The following is a 23,279-nucleotide window of genomic DNA, read 5'->3' as shown; positions in this document are numbered from 1 at the left end:
GAGAGGGCAGGTCTGTGACATCCAGTAAGCAAACAAGGAAATAGGATGTATGTGTTTGCATGCATGTACAAGCTACCCACGAAGTAGCCTGAGTTTAGATAGAAGGACAGAACAGCAGGGGGCTATTTGTAGGTGTCTCAGTTTCTCTGATCTCACCTTACCTAGAGTTGTAATTACCATGTCACCTGTAAGAGACAAGACAGTCTGACAGGGTAGTCAGTGTTGTCTCAGATAAAGTTAACTTTTGTCCTGGGTGTAAATCAACAAGAATTACTGTTAACTCATGAGAATTCTCCTCAGACTGATTAACAATTAGGGAGAAAGGCTAAACAACCAGTCAGTGTCTCAGCTGGGAGAGAAGCTTTCCTGAGCTGCTGAAGATGGCAGAGTCAGGAAGTGGCAAAGACAGAGGGAGAGGAAAGAACTTTGATATCCAAGGTATGAGGGCCTCTCAGCCTATGTCTATAGTTTGGCCTTACCTCTGAAGAATTTAGATAGAGTCCTGGGACTAGAAAATTCATTCCCATTCATTCAATTCCACCTGCCTTCACTCCTGCCTCTGATCTTGCTTTCTTCTTAGGTTCAGATTACTGAGAATTTTTGGAATGACCTTAGATTCGTTGTATAGAAAGGAGACTTTATGTTGTAAGCTAAATTTGTTATGTTTCACAACCCCTAAAGGGCTTTTCAAAACACCTAATAATAGACCCAGTTCTCCCTTTTCTCTGAAACCTAGTTTATTTCTAGGAGAGAAAATATCATTCAGTGGAAATAACACTAGTCAAAGCACCTGGGTTTAAACATATATTTTAGAAGTTAGTATTGGCGAACAATGAATGGACAGGTGACTTGAAACCTCTTAACCTCAATTTTCTCATGTATAAAACTGGGAAAACATTCTGTGTAAGAACCATATCATGAGGCTCTCATGAAGAAAAGACTCCAATATTTCCAGTGCAATACATAGGCACCATTATTCAAGGTGTTTCAGGCATTTTGAAGCTTTCTGTCCAGCACAGCATCTCCCTCTCACCCCTTGAAATTCCATACAGTTCCTATTTCTTTATAATACCAATGTAAGTGACAAAAAATAGAGAGGATCTTTTTAATACATCAAACAAATGGTAATTAAGCTATTAAGAAACCTAGAGAACTTGTTTAAATTAAAAAATAAAGCATATTTGTAAAAGCACTAAAACAGAGACGGCAGAGGGTAGTTGAGAGAGGACTGGTCTAGAGGTCAGGCTGACCTATGCTCAAGGCTTGCCTCTGACACATATTGACTATGAAATCCTGGGCAAGTTGTTTTACCTCTCAGTGAACTAATATTATAAACTGGAGAATAATAGAGTCTTTTTTCAGTAAAGCAAATTTCCTTCCCAGTTGCTACTTGGGCTGAAGAAGTCACAGGTTAAACAAAGAGAAAAAAAAATAATTGAAGACACACATAATTTTGCAGGTTAGGACAAACTAAAACAGTAAAGATCATAACATTACCTAATTTAATCTATAGGCTGAACACTTATCAAAATATCAAATGAATATTTTATGTAATTAGACAATTAAAATGAAAAGTCACATTCAGGAAAACACCAATAATTTCAGCAAACATATATTAGTGTTAAGAAAAAAGAGGAATTATACTCATTATTCAAATTAGTTTAAGAGGCAATGATTAACTAAACTCTTGTTTGTGGAGAACACAACTTAGTGGGTGGGAGATCAATGATAACATACCTAAAGAGAACTTTGAGCTCTAGGACCAGGATGAGGAGAGCAACGTTAAAGACAAATGGCTGGGAGAAGATCAAAGGGAGAGAATGTTGATGAGTTTAGAGGTATAGGGTTGAAGTAGTGAGATGTGGTGGACAAAAGGGCAAATATTTTCTGGTCACTTCAATGCATTTCTTTCAATCACTATTCAGGTAAAAAACAAGACAACTTTGCCTTTACCAGTTTACACAGCTTGGCATGCAAGGCACTCTTATGATCCAACCACAAGGATAACTTAACAACCCCACAATTTTGAATGGTCACTTCTACGAAGAAAATCTTGAAAGGCTAGACAGGGACTGGTCTTCACCCTCAGCACAGCAATTCCAAGAAAGGGACAGTTACCCCTCATTTGTCTCCTGGGAAATACACTAGGAGAGTGTAGAGAAAGAGGTGAAGAATATACAAAACAATAGTGAATGATGTAATGTTTGGGAAGACAGCAGTTCCTGGGTGTATAACATCAAATCCAAATGCTCCTCTCTTTTTTTCAAAAACAAAAACAAAAACAAACAAAACAACAACAACAACAACAAAAAACTACAGAAAGAGAGGTGGCCTAGGGTATAGGGGGTCCATAAATACCAGAGGCAAATATATACCCTTAGATGCTCTGAACCTTCCTGGTAATTTTATTACAATCACTCTTTTTTTATTTAATTTTTTAAAAAAAATGTTTATTTTTAGTTTTCAACATTCACTTTTATAATATTTTGAGTTTCAAAGTTTCCCCCCTCCTTCTCCTCTCCCCTCCCAAAGATAGAATGCACTCTGATATAGGCTATACATGTACAATCATATTAAATATGTTTTCACATTAGTCATGTTGTGAAAGAAGATTCAGAACAAAAGGAAAAACCATGAGAAAGCAAAAACAAAACAAAAAAAGAGATATTAAATAGGAATGCTGATGATTTATGTGTATTTATTTTATATCCTGAAACTTTGCTGAAGTGGCTAATTGTTTTTCTTTTTTTTTTTTCAGTTTTATTCAGTACTTTATTTTCTCCCAGTTACATGTAAAAACAATTTTTAACGTTGGTTTAAAAACTTTGTGTTCTAAATTCTCTCCCTTCCTCCCCATCCCATTCAGAAGGCAAACAATTTGATATAGGTTACATATGTGCAGTCATGGAAAACATATCCATAACAGTCATGTTGTGAAAGTAAACAAAAATGTCTGAAAACTGATCATATCTTTTGATCATTTATAAGTTGGGGAATGGCTCTTTTTTTATAATTTTTATACATTTGACTCAGTTCTCTATATGTTTGAGAAATGAGGCCTTCAAAATTTTTTACTATTGCTAACTGTATTTCCCTCTATCCTATCCCTCTTATTAATTCTATTCTCTCTCTCCTTTCACCCTGTCCCTCCCCAAAAGTGTTTGCTTCTGACAACCCCCTCCCCAAATTTGCCTTCCCTTGTGTCACCACCCCCTTCTCTTATCCCCTTCTAGTCCTCTTTCCTGTAGGGAAAGATAGATTTTTATACCTAATTGAGTGTGTATGTTATTTCCTCTGTGAGCCTATTCTGATGAGATTAAGTTCACTCAGTTTCCCTCACCTCTCCCCTCTTCACCTCCACTGTAAAAGCTTTTTCTTGCCTCTTTTATATGAGATAATTTATCCCATTCTACCTCTCCCTTTCTTTTTCTCCCAGTACATTCCTGTCTCACCCCTTAATTTTATTTTTTAGATATCATCCTTTCATATTCAACTCACACCTGTGCCCTCTGTCTATACTCTTTCTAACTGCCCTAATAATGAGAAAGTTCTTATGAGTTATCAGGTAGGAATGTAAATAGTTTGACCTTATTAAGGCCCTTATTATTTCCCTTTCCTGTTTGCCTTTTTATACTTCTTTTAAGTCTTGTATTTGAAAGCCAAATTTTCTATTCAGTGCAGTTCTTTCCATCAAGAATGCTTGAAAGTCCTCTATCTCATTGAATATCAATTTTTCTCTCTCAAGGATTATACTCAATTTTCCTGGGTAGGTTAGTCTTGGTTGTAATCCTAGCTTCTTTGCCCTCCAGAATGTCATATTCCAAGTCCTCCAATCCTTTAACGTAGAAGCTGCTAAATCTTGTGTTAACCTGACTGTGGCTCCACTATAATTGAATTCTTTCTTTCTGGCTGCTTGCAATATTTTTTTTTCCCTTGACCTGGGAACTCTAAAATTTGACTATAATATTCCTGGGAGTTTTCATTTTTGGATCTCTTTCAGGAAGTGATCAGTGGATTCTTTCATTTTCTATTTTACCCTCTGGCTCTAGAATATCAGGGCAGTTTTCCTTGATAATTTCTTGCAAGATGATATCCAGGCTTTTTTATCATGGCTTTCAGGCATCTAATAATTTTAAAAGTATCTGTTCTGGATCTATTTTCTAGGTCAGTTGTTTTTCCAATGAGATATTAAACAGTCTTCATTTTTTTCATTCTATTGGTTTTGTTTTACAATTTCATTATTTCTCATAAAGTCATTAGCTTCCATTTGCTCCATTCTAATTTTTAAGGAATTATTTTCTTCAGTGAGCTTCAGTGAACTTTGGCCCTCCTTTTCTATTTGGCCAATTCTACTTTTAAAGCATTTTTTCTCCTCAGTGGCTTTTTGGACCTCTTTTACTATTTGGCCTAGTCTGTTTCTAAGGTGTTATTTTCTTCAGTATTTTTTTGTGTGTGTGTGCATCTTCTTTACCAAACTGTTGATTAGTTTTTAATGATTTTCTTGCATCACTCTCATTTCTCTTCCCAATTTTTCCTCCACATTTCTCATTTGAGTTTCAAAATCCTTTTTGAGCTCTTCCATGGCTTGAGACCAATTCATATTTTTCTTGGAGGCTTTGGGTGTAGGAGCTCTGACTTTGTCTTCTTCTGAGTGTGTGTTTTGATCTTCTTTGTCTGAGACAGGGGAAAAGGGAGAGGGCATTCACCTTTACAGTATCAGCTCCTGGGACATCCACCTAAATCAGTTTATTCTCTCAGGGGCTTGCAAGAATAGGAGCTAAGCTCCTGCAGCATCCCCCTAACTCTTGATGGTGGCTGATCAAGATAAGCACAGCTTTCCACTTTCATATTCTGCACATCTTCATCCACTGATCAGCGCGTGTTTGATTTATAGAGAAACGGACAAAGAAGGCAATATACCAAGAACGACCTCACAAGTTTACCTTAATTTTGGCTATATAATAGTGAATCAGCATAGCACAGGTACAGTGTACTGTTTACAAGTTAAGCTCAAATGTTTATATTATTTGTGGTTATATAATGATGTGCAAGCACAGTGGAGTTGTTTACAAGCCATACTCCTGGGAACTAGTAACTAAAAAAGAAAATAAATCTGCATTGCTTTACATATAATTATATAATATATTATATATTCATTCAATATCAATTAATTCAATATTAATTTTCCTCAGTGCATAAAGAGATGAGTCCATGGATATCTTTTCTGAGAAAAACTGAAAATCTTCAGTTCAGTCACAGTCAGAAAATATGAGTTAAGGACTTTCCATTTACAAAACACTCTGATAGGTCCTGGAAATGAAAATGTGGAAATAAGAAAAAAAATCTCTGCCCCCAAAAGAGGTTATTCTAATGACTGACTAAAACACTTCCCAGAATAAGTGTAAAACAAAGAATACAGAACACACATGCCTTAGTCATCTCTCCTGCAAATTGTGCTAGAAGATGAAAAAGCAGAGCTCAGTTAGAGAGGTTGCTAAGATCCAGAGAGAGCAGATTTCACAGGGTTCAGAGAACACATGGGTAGGATCCTAGGGAATCAATGTCTGTGAAAGAAGATATCCTTGCTGGGGCTAGAAATGATCAAAACTGAATTATGAAGACCCAAAGGTAAATGGTTGTGATGTCAACAGGGTCAAACAGAAGTTGAATACAGTCACTGATGTAGAGATGCACAAAGGTAACTCACCTATCAACTAAGGTTTTAAATGATAGTTCTACCATAGAGGTTTCTATACACACATACATAAATATATGTGTATACACATGTACATATGTATATACATGTATACATGTGTATACATATATGTATATATAGCTGTATTTCAATATAATCATTTTCCTTTGTAATACAATATATTTGTGTATTTAATAGTATTAACCTGACAAGGGTGCTGTCGACTTCATCATACTGTCAAAGGCATCCAACCCACATTCTAGCAAAAACAGACGTGTATGCACATATGCACATAAACACAAGTTTAAAAACTCTTGGTCTAGAAGGTGGTAGAATGGGCTAGTCATGGAGGATTACTGTAGAGGAATGACCTGGTACAATATGAATAGTCTCTTCAATATGAAAGTTCAAAAATGTTGGAAGTTTTAAAGGAAAAGAAGGGGCAACCAAAACAAAAAAAAAATTTCTGAGTTATTTTCTTTTAAATTAGAGAAAAGAAGAAGATCCAAGAAGGTACAGGGGAATTATAATGGTTGGATAGGAGGATAATAATTACAGAGTGAAGATAGAGCAGCTCCATTGTTGTTTTGCTGCTATTTCTTTGCAAAGGGGAATGATCTTTATGCTGAAATATTAAAGGAGGGGAAATGATTAACTGAGTTTTGATACCCATGAGAAATATAGAGACAATAAGGAAGCACTGAGTTTCTCTCAATGATGTAAAATCAACTGAACAGTATAAACTACATTCCCAGGTAATGAAAGAATTAACTGAAGAGAGTACAGAGCTACTCTGAAGGATATAAGAAAGAAAGATCAGAGTGAATAAGCTGTCAGAAGAAGGAAAAATCATGCCCGATGTTTCCAAACAGGTGATAGATTAAAAGTCTGTAAACTATAGGTCTATGAGTTTAACATTAATTCCTGGGGGAAATCTAAAGATTATTCCTTAAGAAAGGATGACTGAATGTGTAGAGAAGGAAATAGTGATTCCAAAGATCATATATGCATACAGGCATGCACACGTGTACAGAGGCACACATATATGCACATACACATTTATACATATACACATATTCGTGTTTACCTATACATGTATGTACAAATGCACATATACAAAAATATGTGCACAGATATTGTATTTATGTAAGCCTATTTATATTTGGGTACACAAATGTATATACATGTGAATTGGGTATGCATATGTAATCTTTGTGATCACTATTTCCTTTTTGCATATTTTATATATATACATATATAGGTATATGAGTGTACATATGTATATGCAGAAAGATAGAGGTAGAGATTATATAGATGGATAAGGGTACAGATGTGTACTTAAGCAAATTGTTTGATGGAATACCTTATGCTCTTCTGGGAGAAAAGATGTAAAGATGGAAATAAGAAATTGATTAAGAACATGTTGAATGCCTGATCTCTATGAATTATTATTTATGGTTTTACTGACTTGATAGGTGGTGGACAGTATAATTTTAGGGGCCCTCTGCTTGGCCTTGTGCTGTTGAAATGTGTATGAAATTACATAAGTGAAAGGTGGCATACTTATCAAATTTGCAGATATCATAAAGTTCAGTGGGATCAATAACACGCTGAATGATAGTGAAATGTAATAAGGAGAAAAGTCTTAACAGCTGAGTTAAAAAAAAAACTGACAATGTTGAAAGCAATTCTTAAGCAGTTGGCCTGAAAAAGATACATATTTTAACTTAATGTGAAGGCATTATGAGATGATGCTGTAACAAGGCAGACCAAAGTAATGGGATCTTGATAATAATTAAGAGATGCTTACTTTCTCTATATTGTATTGTGGTCAAGTCACACCTAGAGAATGGTATTCAGTTGTGAGTACCACAAATTAAAAAGGCAAATGAAGAAGTTCAACCAATATAGTGAACAACCCAATAGCACTTCTAGGTTTGTATCTGAAAGAGATCATAAGAATGGGAAAAGGAACCATATGTACAAAAATATTTATAGCAGCTCTTTTTGTGGTGGCCAAGAATTGGAAATTGAGGGGAATGGGTGAACAAGTTGTAGTATATGAATGTAATGGAATACTATTATGTTATAAGAAATGGTGAGCAGGCAGACTTCAAAAAACCTGGAAAGACTTACATGAAGTGATGCAGAGTAGAATGAGCAGAACCAGGAGAACACTGTACACAGTAACAGCCACATTGTGTGATTACTGACTTTTATGGACTTGGCTCTTCACAGCAATGCAAGAATTTAAGACAATGCCAAAAGACTCATGATGGAAATTGCTGTTCACATCCAGAGAATGAACTATGGAGTCTGAATACAGATGGAAGCATACTATTTGCTCTCCTTTTCCTTAGTTGTTTTGTTTTATTGCTTCATTCTTGTGGTTTCTCCCATTAGTTCTAACTGTTCTTTACATCATAACTAATGAGAAAATATGCTTAATATGAGTGTATAAGTAGAACCTATAACAGATGGCATGCCTTCTTGGGGGAGGGGAACGGGAGGGGAAGAGGAGTGGAAGGGGGAAAAACTAATACTCAAAATCTTATGGAAGTAAAAGTTGAAAACTAAAAATAAATAAATTAATTATCAAGGGGAAAAAAAAAGATAGTGAAAGGCCTTGAGCAAAAGACATAGGTGAATCAATTGAATGATCTGGGTCCTTTTATTCCAGGGAGACTTCTGGGGAGAGTGAGCAGCCTGATTTTCTTAGTCAAGATTTTGAGAGACTCTCACCTGGAGAAGGGACTAGATTTGCTCTGTGTGGCCTTTGAAAATCTTTCAAACTCTAAAACCCCATGAACCTGTGGCTATGAGTGACAATAAAGGGGCCAAAGTTTACTTCAATTCAACATAAATTTTAAATGATTTAATCAATATCTACTAGAGGCAAAGCACTGCACTAGACACAGATGATAATGGTGATAACAACAACAACAACAGTAACAATGAAACAGTTCTTGTCATTGAGGAGATTTAACTTCACTAGAGGTTACAACATGCATGCAGGTAGATAGACGAAAAGCAAAGGAAAAAAGAAACTACAAAAAAAAAGCCTTACATTTTCCTAATTTAAGAAGGACAAGATCACTTTCAGATGGCTGCTTCCTGAGAGGCATTGAGGATGGAGTACTAACGGTGTTGGGACTTGAAACAAGAATGAAATATTAGGAATTTAACCACATTTCAGGTGTGGGAGATGACACTAGCAAAGTCATAGGTGTGAGAATGATGGGATGAGAATGGGCAAAGGTGCTCTTCCATTTCCGGAAGCCAAGATGGCGGAGTAAGGTGAGTCTCTCTTACCCTCCCTGAAAGCCCAGAAAATATCACCCCAGAAAAACCCTGGAGCAACCGAACCAGAAGAAAGATGGGTTGCAGCAGTCCAGTAGTCCAGGTGGTATGAGGGATTAACTGGAAAGGCCTCTCTTACCTTGAGGGAAGGGTAGCAGTACAGAATGGGAGGCATCCCAGCAAGCTAGTAGAAAGCCTCACTTCAGCATACCAGGAGGAGATCCTGAAGCCCAGGTGGTGGAGCAGGCAAACACCAACACCCGGACCCCCAAGTGCCTCATTGAGGGTGGAGGAACTGGTGGAAACCAGCTAAGAAAACCACCAGGTGCCTCGGCATTCTACAGCAACCACTCTCCCAATGCTTCAGCAAACTAAGGGAAGCAGTACTCCAAGAGGCCCCAGGTGAATAAACACCCTACAACATCCATCTGAAAGGAGCTGAAGAAAGCAAAAGGAAGGAAAGGCCTGGGTGAGCAGGAAATCTCTAGGAGCCATACTACCCAATCCTACCCCTACAATTCTAGTGTTGCTGATTTCAGCCCAACACCAGGTAACCTGCCAGAATCCTACAACCTCCAACTGCCAACATTGGAGGCCCCAGCACACAAAGCCAGTGACCAAGCCCTAGGCTCCCAACACAAGAAGCTTGGGTCAGTGCCCTCTGCTCCCCACCAGGAGAGCCCAATCTCTTTAAAGGCCAGTAAATAAGCAAACACCATGAGCAAAAAGAAACGTACCACAGATTCTTATTATGGGAAAAGTGAAGATCAAGGCAGAAATTCTGAAAATGACAACATTGTCAACAAGCCCACATTTGGAACCTCGAAAAGGAATATGAACTGGTCTGAAGCCCAAAAAGCCTTCTTAGAAGAGCTCAAGAAGGATTTTAAAAGTCAAATGAGAGAAGCAGAAAAAAATGGGAAAAGAAATGAGAGGTATGCAAGAGAGAATCAATAGCTTGGAAAAGGAAGGACAAAAATTAACTGTAGAAAACAAGTCCTTAAAAAATACAATTGGCCAACTGGAAAAAAAGTGGACTGAAGAAAACAAGTCCCTAAAAAATAAAATTGGCCAAATGGGGAAGGAGGTACAAAATCTAATAGAGGAAAACAATTTGTTAAAAATTAAAATTGAGCAAATGGAAGCTAATGACTCTATGAGAGAGCAAGAATCAGTCAAACAAAAACAAAAGAATGAAAAAATAGATGAAAACATAAAATACCTCATTGGTAAAACAACTGACCTGGTAAATAGATCCAGGAGAGACAATTTAAAAATCATTGGTCTACCTGAAAATCAAGATGAAAAAAAGAGTCTGGACAGTATCTTTCAGTAAATCATAAAGGAAAACTGCTCTGAGATCCTAGAACCAGAGGGTAAAATAACCACAGAAAGAATTCACAGATCACCTCCTGAAAGAGATCACCAAATGAAAACGCCAAGGAATATAGTAGCCAAATTCCAAAATTACCAGGTCAAAGAGAAAATACTGCAAAGTCAGAAAGAAACAATTTAAATATCATGAAACCTGACCCTTGCAGTTTCTACATTAAAAGACCATAGGGCATGGGATACTATGATATTCCATAAGGCAAAAGAGCTTGGATTACAACCAAGAATCAACCACCCAGTGAAAATGAGCATGATCTTTCAGGGGAAGAGATGGATATTCAATGAAATAGGGGACTTCCATACCTTCCTGATAAAAAGACCAGAGCTCAACAGAAAATTTGATCTTCAAATACAAGACTCAAGAGAGACATAAAAAGGTAAACAGGACAGAAAGAAACAACGTGTTATTAATAAGGACAAACTGTTTACATCCCTGCAAGGAAGATGACACTTGTAACTCTTGAGAAGTGTATTGTTATTACACTGTGTTAAAGGGGTTTACATAAAGGGGGTGGGTATAAATTGACTTTGAAAAAATCTAATCAAGTGGGTTAAAGGGATCCAAGTAAGTGAATTAATCTGATCTAACTAAGAAAAGGTACTGAGAGAAAAGGAAAGGAAGAGGCAGACAAGGGTAAATTACATCACAGGAAAAGGCACAAAAACCTATTATAGCAGAGGGAAAGGGAGAAAGACGAACATTGTTTGAGCCTTACTCTTATCAGATTTGGCTCAAGAAGGGAATAACATAATCAGTTAGGTATAGAAATCTAACATGCCCTATAGGCAGTAGGAGGAAAAAGGGGAAAGAAAAGGGAGAGGGCTAATAGAAAGGAGGTGGTACTAAGGGAGGAGGTGGTGGTCAAACACAAAACATTAGTGAGGAGGGAAAAGGAGAAAGGAGAAAGAAAAGCATAAATGGGGGGGAAGGATGGAGAGAAAGACAGATAGTAATCATAATTGTTAATGTGATATATGAATGTAATGGAATACTATTGTACTGTAAGAAATGATGAACAGGCAGACTTCAGATAAACCTGGAAAAACTTGTATGGTTTGATGCTGAGTGAAGTGAGCAGAACCAGGAGAAAGTTGTACACAGTAACAGCCACACTGAGTGATGACTGACTTTGATAGACTTAACCCCTCTCAGCAATACAAGAATCTAAGACATCTCTAAAAACCTCATAATAGAAAATGCTATCCACATCCAAAGAAAACTACAGTTTGAATGCAGATCGAAGCATACTATTTGCTATTTTTTTTCTTCTGTTGTGTTTTGTTTCCTCTTTCTGGTGGTTCCTCCTATTAGTTCCAATTTCTTACAACATCACTAATATGAAAATATGTTTAATAGGAATGTGTATGTAGAGCCTATATCAGATTGCGCTATCTTGGGGAGGGAGGTAGGGAGGGTGGGGGAGAAATATTTAAAACTCAAAAGCTTATGGAAGTGATTGTTGATAAATTAAAATAAATAAAAAATTGAAAAGAAAACGAATGGGCAAAGGCAAGGAATCTCCTTTATTTGGAATATTGACTACTTGAATAAGATGAGTGTGAGGCATGGTTGGAAGAAGACACTCAGAACCAGACTGTGGAAAATTTTAATATCATCAGATGGAGGTGATGCTTTTCTTGATGGGCAATGAAGGGCCTGAACTTCAGGTTTTGGAGAAGAGGAATTGGATGATCAGAAGAGTTCACTAAGAAATTTCCTCCTGCAAAGGTGTGAAGAGTAGGTCTGAGTGATGAAAAACATTAGTAGGAAGGAAATTAAGAATGTCAGGACAGTTGTCCAGGTCAAAGGGAATAGAAGCCCTTGACTCTAGTAAATACAGTGTATAGGAGAGAGAAGGGGGAAATTCTTCACCCTCCTAAGAACAGAAGATAACATTTGAATTTCCCAGCAGAGGTTTTCATTTGTTTTGACTCCATTAACATCTTGCTCTCATCCCACGTGATTTCTGCCGCCCCACCTCTTTTCAGCTTTCTTTTGTGTTTCTTCCTCCATTAGGTTATAAACTCCTTGAGGGCAGGGAATGTCTTTCTTTCCTTATTTGTATCTCTAAAACTTAGCATAGTGTCTGACACATAGTTGGTGCTTAATAAATATTTACCAACTAATTTTCTTTTATTAAGAATAAAATAGGGGCGCCTGAGCAGTGGGCTTGCTGTGGGGGAAGCGGGAAGTGCGGCTGGTCACGCTGTCAGGGAAAAAAAAAACAAAAGAAAAACCTGACAAATAAAATGAAAAATAATATATTTTGAAAACATTGTGCACGGTAACAGCAACATTATACGATGATCAACTATGAATGATTTAGCACCTCTCAACAATACATTGATCCAGGACAATTACAAATGACTCATAATGGAAAATGGTATCCATATCCAGAAAAAGAACTGATGGACTCTAAATACAAGGTCAAAGCATACTATTTTCATTTCTTTATTCCTTTCGTGTTTTTTTTCCCCTTTTGGTCTATTTCTTCTTTCACTCCTGTAACTAATAGGAAAATATGTTTTATGTGATTGCACATATATAATCTATATCAAATTGCTTGCATTTTAAGAAGGAGTGGAAGAGATGGAGGAAGAAAAATTTGGCACGGCAAATTTTGTGAAAATGAATGTTAAAAATTGTCTTTACGTACAATAGGAAAAAATAAAAGACTATTGAAAAAGAAAAAAAATAGTATGCTTCTTTCTGCATTCAAACTCAATCAGTTTCCTCTGGAGGTTGATAGCATTTTCATCATTAGTCCTTTGGAATTGTCTTGGATCATTGTATTGCTGAGAATAGTTAAGTCATGCACAGTTGATCATTAAACAATATTGATGTTACTATGTACAATGATCTATTGGTTCTGCTTATTTAATTTTACATCAGTTCATCTGAGTCTTTTCAGAGCCTTCGGAAAGTATCCTGCTTATCACTTTTTATAGCACAAGAGTATTTGATTACAATCATACACCACGTGACTTGTTCAACAAGTTCCCAATTGAGAAAGATGCCCTCAATTTCCAACTCTTTGCCACTACTAAAAGAACTGCTATAAATATTTTGTGTAAATAGGTCCTTTTCCTTTTTTTCCCAAATCTCTTTGGGATAGAGACCTAATAGTGGTATTGCTGGATCAAATAGTATGCATAGTTTTATATCCTTTTGGGTATAGTTTCAAATTGCTCTCCAAAATGGTTGGATCAGTTCACAACTTCCTCAATCTACCAACAGTGCATTAGTGTCTCACTTTTCCAATATCCCCTTCAACATTTATCATTTTCATTTTCTGTCATATTAGCCAATCTGATAGGTGTGAGGTGGTACCTCAGAGTTGTTATAATTTGCATTTCTCTACCCAATAGTTATGTAGAACATTTTAATGACTATAGATAGGATTGATTACCATATCTGAAAACTGCCTGTTTATGTTCTTTGACCACTTATCAATTGAGAAATTACTTATAATCTTATAAATTTGACTCAGTTCTCATTATATTTAAGAATATTAGGGAATGTCATTATTTTTCTTATTTGTGTCTCTAGAACTTAGCACAAATAAAATAGGTGCTTAATAAATATTTATTAACTATTTCTTGACTGAGAACAAAATAAAGGCCATTTTCAGGAACTTGAAGGTTATTTTCCTTCCAATAATGGCTGCCTATGAATCTTTGCTAAATTTGTTAATTATTTAAACTAGTTTTAGTTGATTTTCTAGGATTCTCTAAAGTATACCATCATATCATTTTAGTTTTGGTTCCTCAATACCTATTCTAATTCTTTTAATTTCGTTTTCTTCATTTATGGCTTTGGCTAACATTTCAAGTACACTCTTGAATAATAATGATGACAATGGGCATCCTTGCTTCACCCCAGATGTTATTGGGAAGGCTTCCAGCTTATCCCCATTACAAATAATGCTTGTTGATTGTTTTAGATAGATACTACTTATTTTAAGAAAAGCTCTATTTTAAAGTGCACAGCAGAGAATAAAAGAAAACTTACCATGAGGAAAAGAAAAGATGGAAAACTCTCAACACAATGCACAGTATTTATTATATAGGATTTCTTCAAATGGACAATTATTGTTGCATATTTTGAATCCTCTCTCATATTCTGTTGTGGGCATAGCAATGCTTTTTTTCCTTATTTTGTATTTTTTTGGTTTTAGCATTTGTCTTTTTTCTTATTTTGTATTTAAGTTTAAAATAAAAAATATGAAAAATAAAAGTTCCATTTATTCCTATATTCTCTTGTATTTTGAATAGGAATGGGTGTTGCATTTTGTCAAAAGCTTTTGTTCTGCAACTATTAAGATAATCATATGCTTTCTGTTAGTTTTGTTATTGAAATGGTCATTTATTCTGATGGTTTTCTTAACATTCAACTTGCCCTGCATTCCTGGTATAAATGCCACCTGGTCATAGTGTATGATCCTTGTGATATATTGCTGTAATCTCCTTGCTAGTATTTTATTTAAAATTTTTGCAAGAATATTCATTAGGGAATCTGGTCTGTAGTTTTCTTTCTCTGCATTTGTTCTTCCTGGTTTATGTATCAGCACCTTAATTGTGTAATAAAAATATTTGGTAGGATTTCTTCTTGTCCTATTTTTCCAAATACTTTCTATGGTATTAGAATTATATAGTACTAGAATTGAGCCCTAAGCTTCTTGTGCTGCGGTGCAACCCTTGCTACTGGGCTGTCCTGGGTGCCCACTGATGGATTTGTGTCATCAATGGGGAGGTAGATGGCCTTGATCCTGGCCAGACTTGGGGCTTGAGGCCTCACTGAAGGTTTGCTGAGCTGTGACTGGCTACTGGCTTGTGCAGATGCCACCTGCCCTGGACTGCTCTTCTCTTTTACCTGAATTAGACTTCTAGTGCTGACTTTTTAAGCTATTTTGGAGTGGGAAATTGTTTAACCGTATCTTTTTATAAGTTCTCCAGCTCCAGAATTCATTTTGAGGCATTATTTTATGCTTATTTGGAAGTAAAATTGGGAGAGCTCAGGCAAGTTCCTGCCTAACTCTAGTATTTTGGCCCAGTCCTCTCCCCAGTTCACACTTTCAGACATTCATTCTTACTCTCACAACCATGGATCAATTTAGAAGAATTTCTATCAACCAAAGTCTCCGTGGGACATTATTTGACATAAATTTCATCTCTACACCAAAGAATATTGAACATAGGCTTCAGCATGTAAAATATCTAGGGAAAAGAGGAAAGGGAAAGAGCTTGTAAAAGAGAAAGATATGGGGATTAAAGGAAACAACAATTCATGTTGAAGAGAACAAAAGGGGACAATATATAAAATGCTGGACACTCCACAGTTCCACGTCATGAGAACACAAGGGCCTAAGTCTTAGATAGTGTAGAATCCCTGGGTCTTTAGCACTGACAATCAAGCAAATAATGTACAGACTTTATAAAGGTTGTAGAGAAAGTATGGTCCTGTGTGATGTAAGATTGATAAAGTGGTGCTGTGGACAGAGATGCTCCGTATGGTCCTGATAAATCATAGAATTTCATAGATGGAAGTGACTATGGAGATCCCTGGGTTTAGTGCAATTGATGAATCTATCACTACTGGCAACACAGAATGTCAAGTCTTCACAAGCAGGTAGTTGAAGTTCAAATCTATGGTGCAATTTGTTATTTCATAATAATTATTTCTTCAAGATTCCTCTCTCCTAAGAGATGAGAAGTGAACATTATTAGCAATAATAATAATAACAAAAAAGAATAACAATAATTATACCTAATATTTATATGGCCTTTTAAGATTAGCAAACTATTTTACAATTATCTCTTGTGATCTTCACAAAAATCCTGGACGGTAGGTATCATTATTATCCCCATTTTACAAATGATGTTTCTGAGGAATCTGAGGTTAAGTAAATTGACCTACTTCATATGGCTACTAAGTATCTGAGGCAGACTTTGTACTCATATATTCCACACTACAAGGTCCAGAATTCCATCTACCGCATCACCCAGCTATATTTTTCCAGGATTTTATTGGACTGAAAGTTTTATTCTATCCCACAGAGCCAAAGAGTACCTGAAGACTTGAGAGTCACTGACAATTGGAACAAAGGGGCTACAAGCTGGAAAGCCAGCAGCAAGGAAAGCAGACATATGTATCAGCCAGGAAGTCGGCTTTCTCAAAAGCATATACAAAGTTAAAATAGAATTCAAGGAGTAAAAAGATACAAACATGCTGACTAACAGCAGTATAGTTTGAGTGGCTCTAATCTCAGGGGAACTACTAGGTGTGAGATCATTGCCATGAATGTATTGGACTGTCTGATGCTGTCTGTACAAGACAAAAACCATATATCTACTGGTTCCCACCGTAATTCCTACACATAAAACATCAGGAAGGGAGATTATGAATATATATGGTGTAATAGTAAATGAAACATCCATTGTAGCAAAACAATAAATGAAATCATATCTTGATTTGTTTGGCCTTTAAAATATAAAAGAATAAAACAATATGTTAGCAGATGAAAAGTCCAGCACAAGAAACAGAAGAGGATGATGTACTTTGAGATTCTGGTTCTGAGCTCTGCCCATCTGGAGCTTCTATTACTTAAAGTAATGGCTTGGAAGCCACTCAGGAAGCAGGTGGTGCAGAGAGAAAGGCCCCAGGCCACTTGGTGAAAGTAAAATACAAGTTTACATCCCACATCATCCAAGAAATTGTTGAGCCCAAAAGCAGCCATTGTCTGAGGGATCCCTTTGGAGAGAAGCACCAAGTCATTGACAAAGGCCAAGTGGGTAAGGAGCAAGTCTATGGGCCTCGGCCTGGGACCAATGAAGAAGGTGATGATATACAGGCCCAGGAGGAAGGAGTTCCCCAGGGCCCCATATCCAATGTGAAACAGCAAAAAGAGTCTCAATATCATGTCATTAAGAAATAATTTTCTTTTTGTTTATGAGAAGTAAATAGCTGTCAAAACCAGTAAATCCTTGTTTGTTCAGAAATATAAGGAGTAGAAGATATTTCCTGAGATGAGGGAGACACTTCACTTACCCAGTACAAGTCACCATGAACCATTCGTTGCATCTAAAAGAATATGATGAGAATATCTCTTTTAGTGCTGACTATGGAGATAATGCTATTGATTAGAAAGTTTACCATGTCTTTTTTGCCCTTTATTCTAGAAGATTCTTCTTTGAAACATTTAAGTTCTTCTATGGTGAAATAGTTAAATTATATAATCCCTACAAGGCACTAGCAGATACCTTAGTACCTAGAAGGAACCAGTATCTAGAAAGCTTCTGTGATAGAGAGAATATTTAGTTTCAGACATGATATTACGAATTTTAAACATCTTCTATATCAGGTTTCATACTCCTATATCTAACAGTGTTCATGTTTGTGTCTTTGAGCATGATGACAGTCACTTTGTGCAGTAATTTGTTATATTTTCTAGAGGTGGTAGAGACAAGAAGAATCTGGCATTTGCATTTTCATCTCTTCCTTTCTCTATTTTCATGCCAAATTGATTATTTTCAGTATTACTTCTCATAATACAGCTTGATATAGGATATTGATAGATCTTCCATCTCAATTTGTTTTTTTTTTCCTTTATTACTTTTGAGATTCTTCACCTACTACTATTTTTTCTGGATATAAAAATCTCTGGTAATATGATTGATAGGGAACAGAATGAGTAAGTTAATATGGGTAGTACTCTAATTTTTATTATATTCACTCTTATCCATAATAAATGTTGTTCCTCCAATTATTTGGTCTGTTTTTATTTCTTCTAAAAGTGTTTCATTGTTAGATTCCTATCATTCCTGAATGAATATTCATAGAGGAACTCCTAAATATTTTGTGATTTTCACCTTCTGGAGTTATTTTGAATGGAATTTGTTTCTAGTTCTTTCCTTATTCCCTTCCTGACTCTATTTTTCACTCTGTCAACATTATTCTGTTTCATTCTTACCATAGAAATTTTGGGCTTTCTCATGGTAGAACATTGCTACCCTATGACAGCCCTCAACTTCCTTTTTGGGACCTCACTTTTAGCAATGGGCAAAGGCTGTCTATCATTTACTCCAGCCCACTCCGAGTTATGATTCCGACTCTCGAGACATTACCACCATGGTCATACGTGGGTACCTCTCTCAATCAGTCTTTTAAGTTCTTTTTTATATGTTGTCTTCCCCATTAGAAAGTAAGTTTCTTGAGAATAGCAACGTCATTCCTTTTTACTTGCATTTGTGCCCCAGCACTTAGCACCATTTCCAACATGTAGTAAAGTCTTAAATATTTATTATTTAATATTTGCCAGATTTAGTTCGTATTATGCAAGAATGCTAATGATTATGTACATTTATTTTGTATCCTGCAAATTATTAATTTATTAATTGTTTAATTTTGTTGATTCCTTAGACTATTTGAAGGAAATATCATCTATGAAAATATTTTGGGGGCAGCTTGGTGGCGTAGTGGATAGAGCACTGGCCCTGAAGTCAGTAGGACCTGAGTTCAAATCCGGCCTCAGACCAAACAAACACTTGACACATACTAGTTGTGTGACTTTGGGCAAGTCACTTAACCCCAATTGCCTCACTGAAAAAAAAAAAGAAAATAGTTTAATAATTTCTTTGCCTATGCTTTTTCTTTATCATCTTATTACTATAGATGGCATTTTTAGCAGTTTGTTAAATAGTAGTGGTGATAATAGGCATCCTTACTTTACCTTTGACCTTACTGAAAAGGACTCTAACTTTTATCTATAACATATGATGTTTGCTCTTGGATTTGGATAGATGATATTCACTATACTGAGGAAAAGTCTTATTTTTCACTGCTTCTCAACTTTTCAAAATATATTGGTACTTTATTTTGTCTCTCTTGTTTACGAATCAAAATGAATGAATGTTAAAAACTATCTTTACATGTAATGGGAAAAATAAAATACTATTAAGGAAAAAAAAGAAAAATGAATAAATAAATGAGTAGGTTGAAGCTATTTGCTTGTAATATCCTTTCCATTCCTACAAATTATCCTATGGTCCTGTAAATCTAAGGGAAAAAAAGAAAAAAAAACAATCTTATTCAAGGTCTCCTCAGTACAGAATAATCTGGCATAGATATAGTATGAAGTTCTAGACAGGGTAGGAACTAAAGAAACTCTGAACTTACCACTAAGCTTGTCTCACAAGTTGTAAATCTTTCATAGCAATAATAAATGAATAGATACCTAGGGATACAATTACACAAGAAAAGGAGTTTCAAATGGGTAGCCTTGGGGATATAGCTCTGTGCCTTAGATGATCTTAAGATTTTCCATGAAACAAAGATCAAATACCTCATACTTGGTGCTTAAGAAACACTTCTAATGCTTTTAATATCATATTAGTTCTAGGGTGATTATTTTCTTATAAGTCATATAATACTGCAGTATTGAAAGAATTCATGTTATGAGTGATCCAAGTTTTCATAGAGATGTTCATGTTGGAGAGGAAGAAATGACAACATGTTTGCAACAAAGAATAGCCCATTCTACATGATACAAGGATTTTTTTTTTCAAGTGACAAAGTTTATTGTATTTTCCTTTTTTTCCCTTTTTTTAAAACATGTGTTTTTAAAACTTTGGGTTCCAAATTTTCTCCCTTCCTCCCTCCCCACCCACCCTCACTGATAAGGCAAGCAACAAAATATAGGTTATATACGTGCAGTTATGCAAAACACTTCCACAGTAGACATGCTGTGAAAAACTAACTCTATTTCCCTTAATCCTATCCTACCCACTCATTTATCCTATTCTTTCTTTTGACCCTGTCCCTCCTCAGAAGTATTTGCTTCTGATTACTCCCTTTCCCAATCTGCCCTCCTCTCTATCACTCCCCTACTCTCTTGTCCCCTTCCCCCCCATTTTCCTATAGGGTAAGACAGACTTCCACACCCAATTGAGTGTGTATGTTATTCCCTCCTTAAGTCAAATCCTATGAGAATAAGAGTCACTCATTCCCTCTCACCTTCCCCCATCTCCCCTCCACTGTAAGAGCCTTTTTTTCTGTTGCTGTTTTTTTTTTTTGTGGAAAAATTTACCCCCTTGTACCTCTCCCTTTCTCTTTCTCCTAGTATATTCCTCTCTCACCCCTTAATTTTATTCTGTAGATATGACCCCTTCATTTTCAACTCACCCTGTGCCCTCTATCTATCTATCTATCTATCTATCTATCTATCTATCTATCTATCTATCTATCTATCTATAGCTATATATATGTACATACAATTTTTTTCCCCTCCAACTACCCTAATACTGACAAAGGTCTCATGAGTTACAAATCTCATCTTTTCCATGCAAGAATGTAAACAGTTCAGCCTTAATAAGTCTCTTATGATTTTCTCTTTCCTGTTTACCTCTTCATATTCCACTCGAGTCTTGTATTTGAAAATCAAATTTTCTATTCAACTCTGGTCTTTTCATCAAGAATGCTTGAAAGTCCTCTATTTCACTGAATAGCCACTTTTTCCCCTGCAGGATTATACTCAGTTTTGCTGGGTAGGTGATTCTTGGTTGTAATCCTATCTCCTTTGCTCTCTGGAATATTATATTCCATGCCCTGCGGTCCCTTAATGTAGAAGCTGCTAAAACTTGTGTTATCCTGATTGTGTTTCCACAGTAGCTGAATTGTTTCTTTCTGGCTGCTTGCAATATTTTCTCCTTAACCTGGAAACTCTGGAATTTGGCTACAATAGCCCTAAGAGTTTTCTTTTGGGGATCTCTTTCAGGAGGTGATTGGTGGATTCTTTCAATTTCTATTTTGCCCTCTGGTTCTAAAATATCAGGGCAGTTTTCCTTGATCATTTCTTGAAAGATGATGTCTAGGCTCTTTTTTTGATCATGGCTTTCAGATAGTCCAATAATTTTTAAATTCTCTCTCCTGGATCTATTTTCCAGGTCAGTTGTTTTTCCAATGAGATATTTCACATTGTTTTCTAATTTTTCATTCTTTTGGAATTGTTTTACAGTGTCTTGATTTCTCATAAAGTCACTAGCTTCCAATTGCTCTATTCTAATTTTTAAGGAAGTATTTTCTTCAGTAAGCTTTTGGACTTCCTTTTCCATTTGTCCAATGTTGCTTTTCATTGCATTCTTCTCCTCATTGGTTTTTTGGACCTCCTTTGCCATTTGGGTTAGGCTATTTTTTAAGGTGTTATTTTCTTCAGTAATTTTTTGGGTCTCCTTTAGCAAGCTGTTGACTTGTTTTTCATGATTTTCTTGCATCACTCTCAGTTTTTCTTCCACTTCTCTTACTTGCTTCTCAAAATCTCTTTCAAACTCTTCCAAGGCCTGGGACTGATTCATATTTTTCTTGGAGGCTTTGGATGTTGGAGCTTTGGCTTCTTTGTCTTCTTCTGGTTGTATGCTTTGATCTTCTTTGTCACCAAAGTAAGATAATATAGTCTGACTCTTTTTGCACAGCTTACTCATGATCCCACCAATTACTTGAGTTTTAAACTCTTTGTTAAGGCAAAAGTCTGCTTCCAATGTGAATAGTGTACTGTCCCAAGCTTCGGGGGTTTGTACAGCTGTTTTCAGAGGTGCTTCTAGGGACCTGTAAATTTTCAGTTCTTCCAAGATGGTATGATAAGGGGTGAGGTATTTTCTTTCCACTGCCACAACAAGCTCCACCACACCAGTGTTCCTCCTTGCCCCAGGACTGCCCCTTAGAACTGTGACCCACATCCAAGTATGGGCAAAGCAAGAGATTCCTGCCTCAGCACTGGCAAAGAGATCCCTGCAATCCCCCTCTTATCAGCCACTGGATTCCCCCTCAGTCTGTGGGCCAGAAGCTGTAGACTTGCGGCTGAGACCTAGCTCCTCTCTCACCGCAGTCACAGTCTTTTCCCACTGACCTTCTAAGTTGTCTTTGGTGTTCAGGGGTTGAGAAGTCTGGAAACTGCCACAGCTGCCCGCTATTCAGTCCTCTGAGGCCTGCTCCAGGGTCGCTGCAGCCTGTGCACCCATGCCGAACTGCGCTCCTCTCCCCGCCCAGTGTGATATACCTTTCTGATCAACCATCCAAGCTGTCTTTGGCTGGAAATTTGTTTCACTCTGCCTTTTTGTGAGTTCTGCTGCCTTAGAATTTGCTTAAAGCTATTTTTTTTAGGTATTTGGAGGGCTTTGGGAGAGAGCTTAAGACAGTCACTGCTTTCCCTCCACCATCTTGGCTCCGCTCCCCGATACAGGGATATTTTGCAAAGTATATGAAAATAAAGGAAGATGCAGAGCAAACTGAATGAATATTCCTGTCATTTTTGGCAGAACAAGGATACATACCTTCAAGGATGAGAAGACATCAGTGAATTGTCTTAGGTATGTTTACAGAGAACCAAACTGATTAGGTAATAAATCCATTGATCTGTTTATAATAATCATTAAATTAATATAAATGAATGAGTCTATCTGAAATAGGGATGAAAGAAAGTTTTATTAAGTTTGATATATCCACCTAACTATGGACTAGCTAGAATATGGCTTTTGAGTGAGAGTAGTCTTGTAATGGAGAATGTGCCATGCTGGGGGTTGGCTTTAATAAGTATGTATTAATTATCATTAAATTGTAAATTAGGAAAAAAATTGTAAATTAAGAAGAAAGCACAAAACAGGGATGGTTGATATCCAAGAGAAATGATATTTGGTTTCTAAGAGAACAAAAGCTGGCTTTGAAAAAAATGTAAATACTATTTTTCAGATATTTAATTGAATCTTGGAGATAATTTTTATTATCAGAAACTTTAAAGTTCTATCTTTCCTCTAGCTTGTTCCATTTCCTCCTCTGTGTGCGTTCATGACATTGCTGGTGATGAACACTAATTTAAATCCTGAAAGAAGATATGTGACTGCT

The 23,279-nt window shown here is 36.4% G+C and overlaps 1 pseudogene; it reads right to left on the bottom strand.

Annotated features, from left to right (window-relative positions):
- Positions 1-16,428: 16,428 nt before the first annotated feature.
- Positions 16,429-17,452, bottom strand: LOC114044786 (annotated as a pseudogene).
- Between the last annotated feature and the right edge of the window lie 5,827 nt (positions 17,453-23,279).

This window comes from Vombatus ursinus, unplaced genomic scaffold (assembly GCF_900497805.2).
Source record: "Vombatus ursinus unplaced genomic scaffold, bare-nosed wombat genome assembly UNPS02014775.1, whole genome shotgun sequence".
NCBI lineage: Eukaryota > Metazoa > Chordata > Mammalia > Diprotodontia > Vombatidae > Vombatus > Vombatus ursinus.
This window is presented reverse-complemented; position numbering and strand designations above follow the sequence as displayed.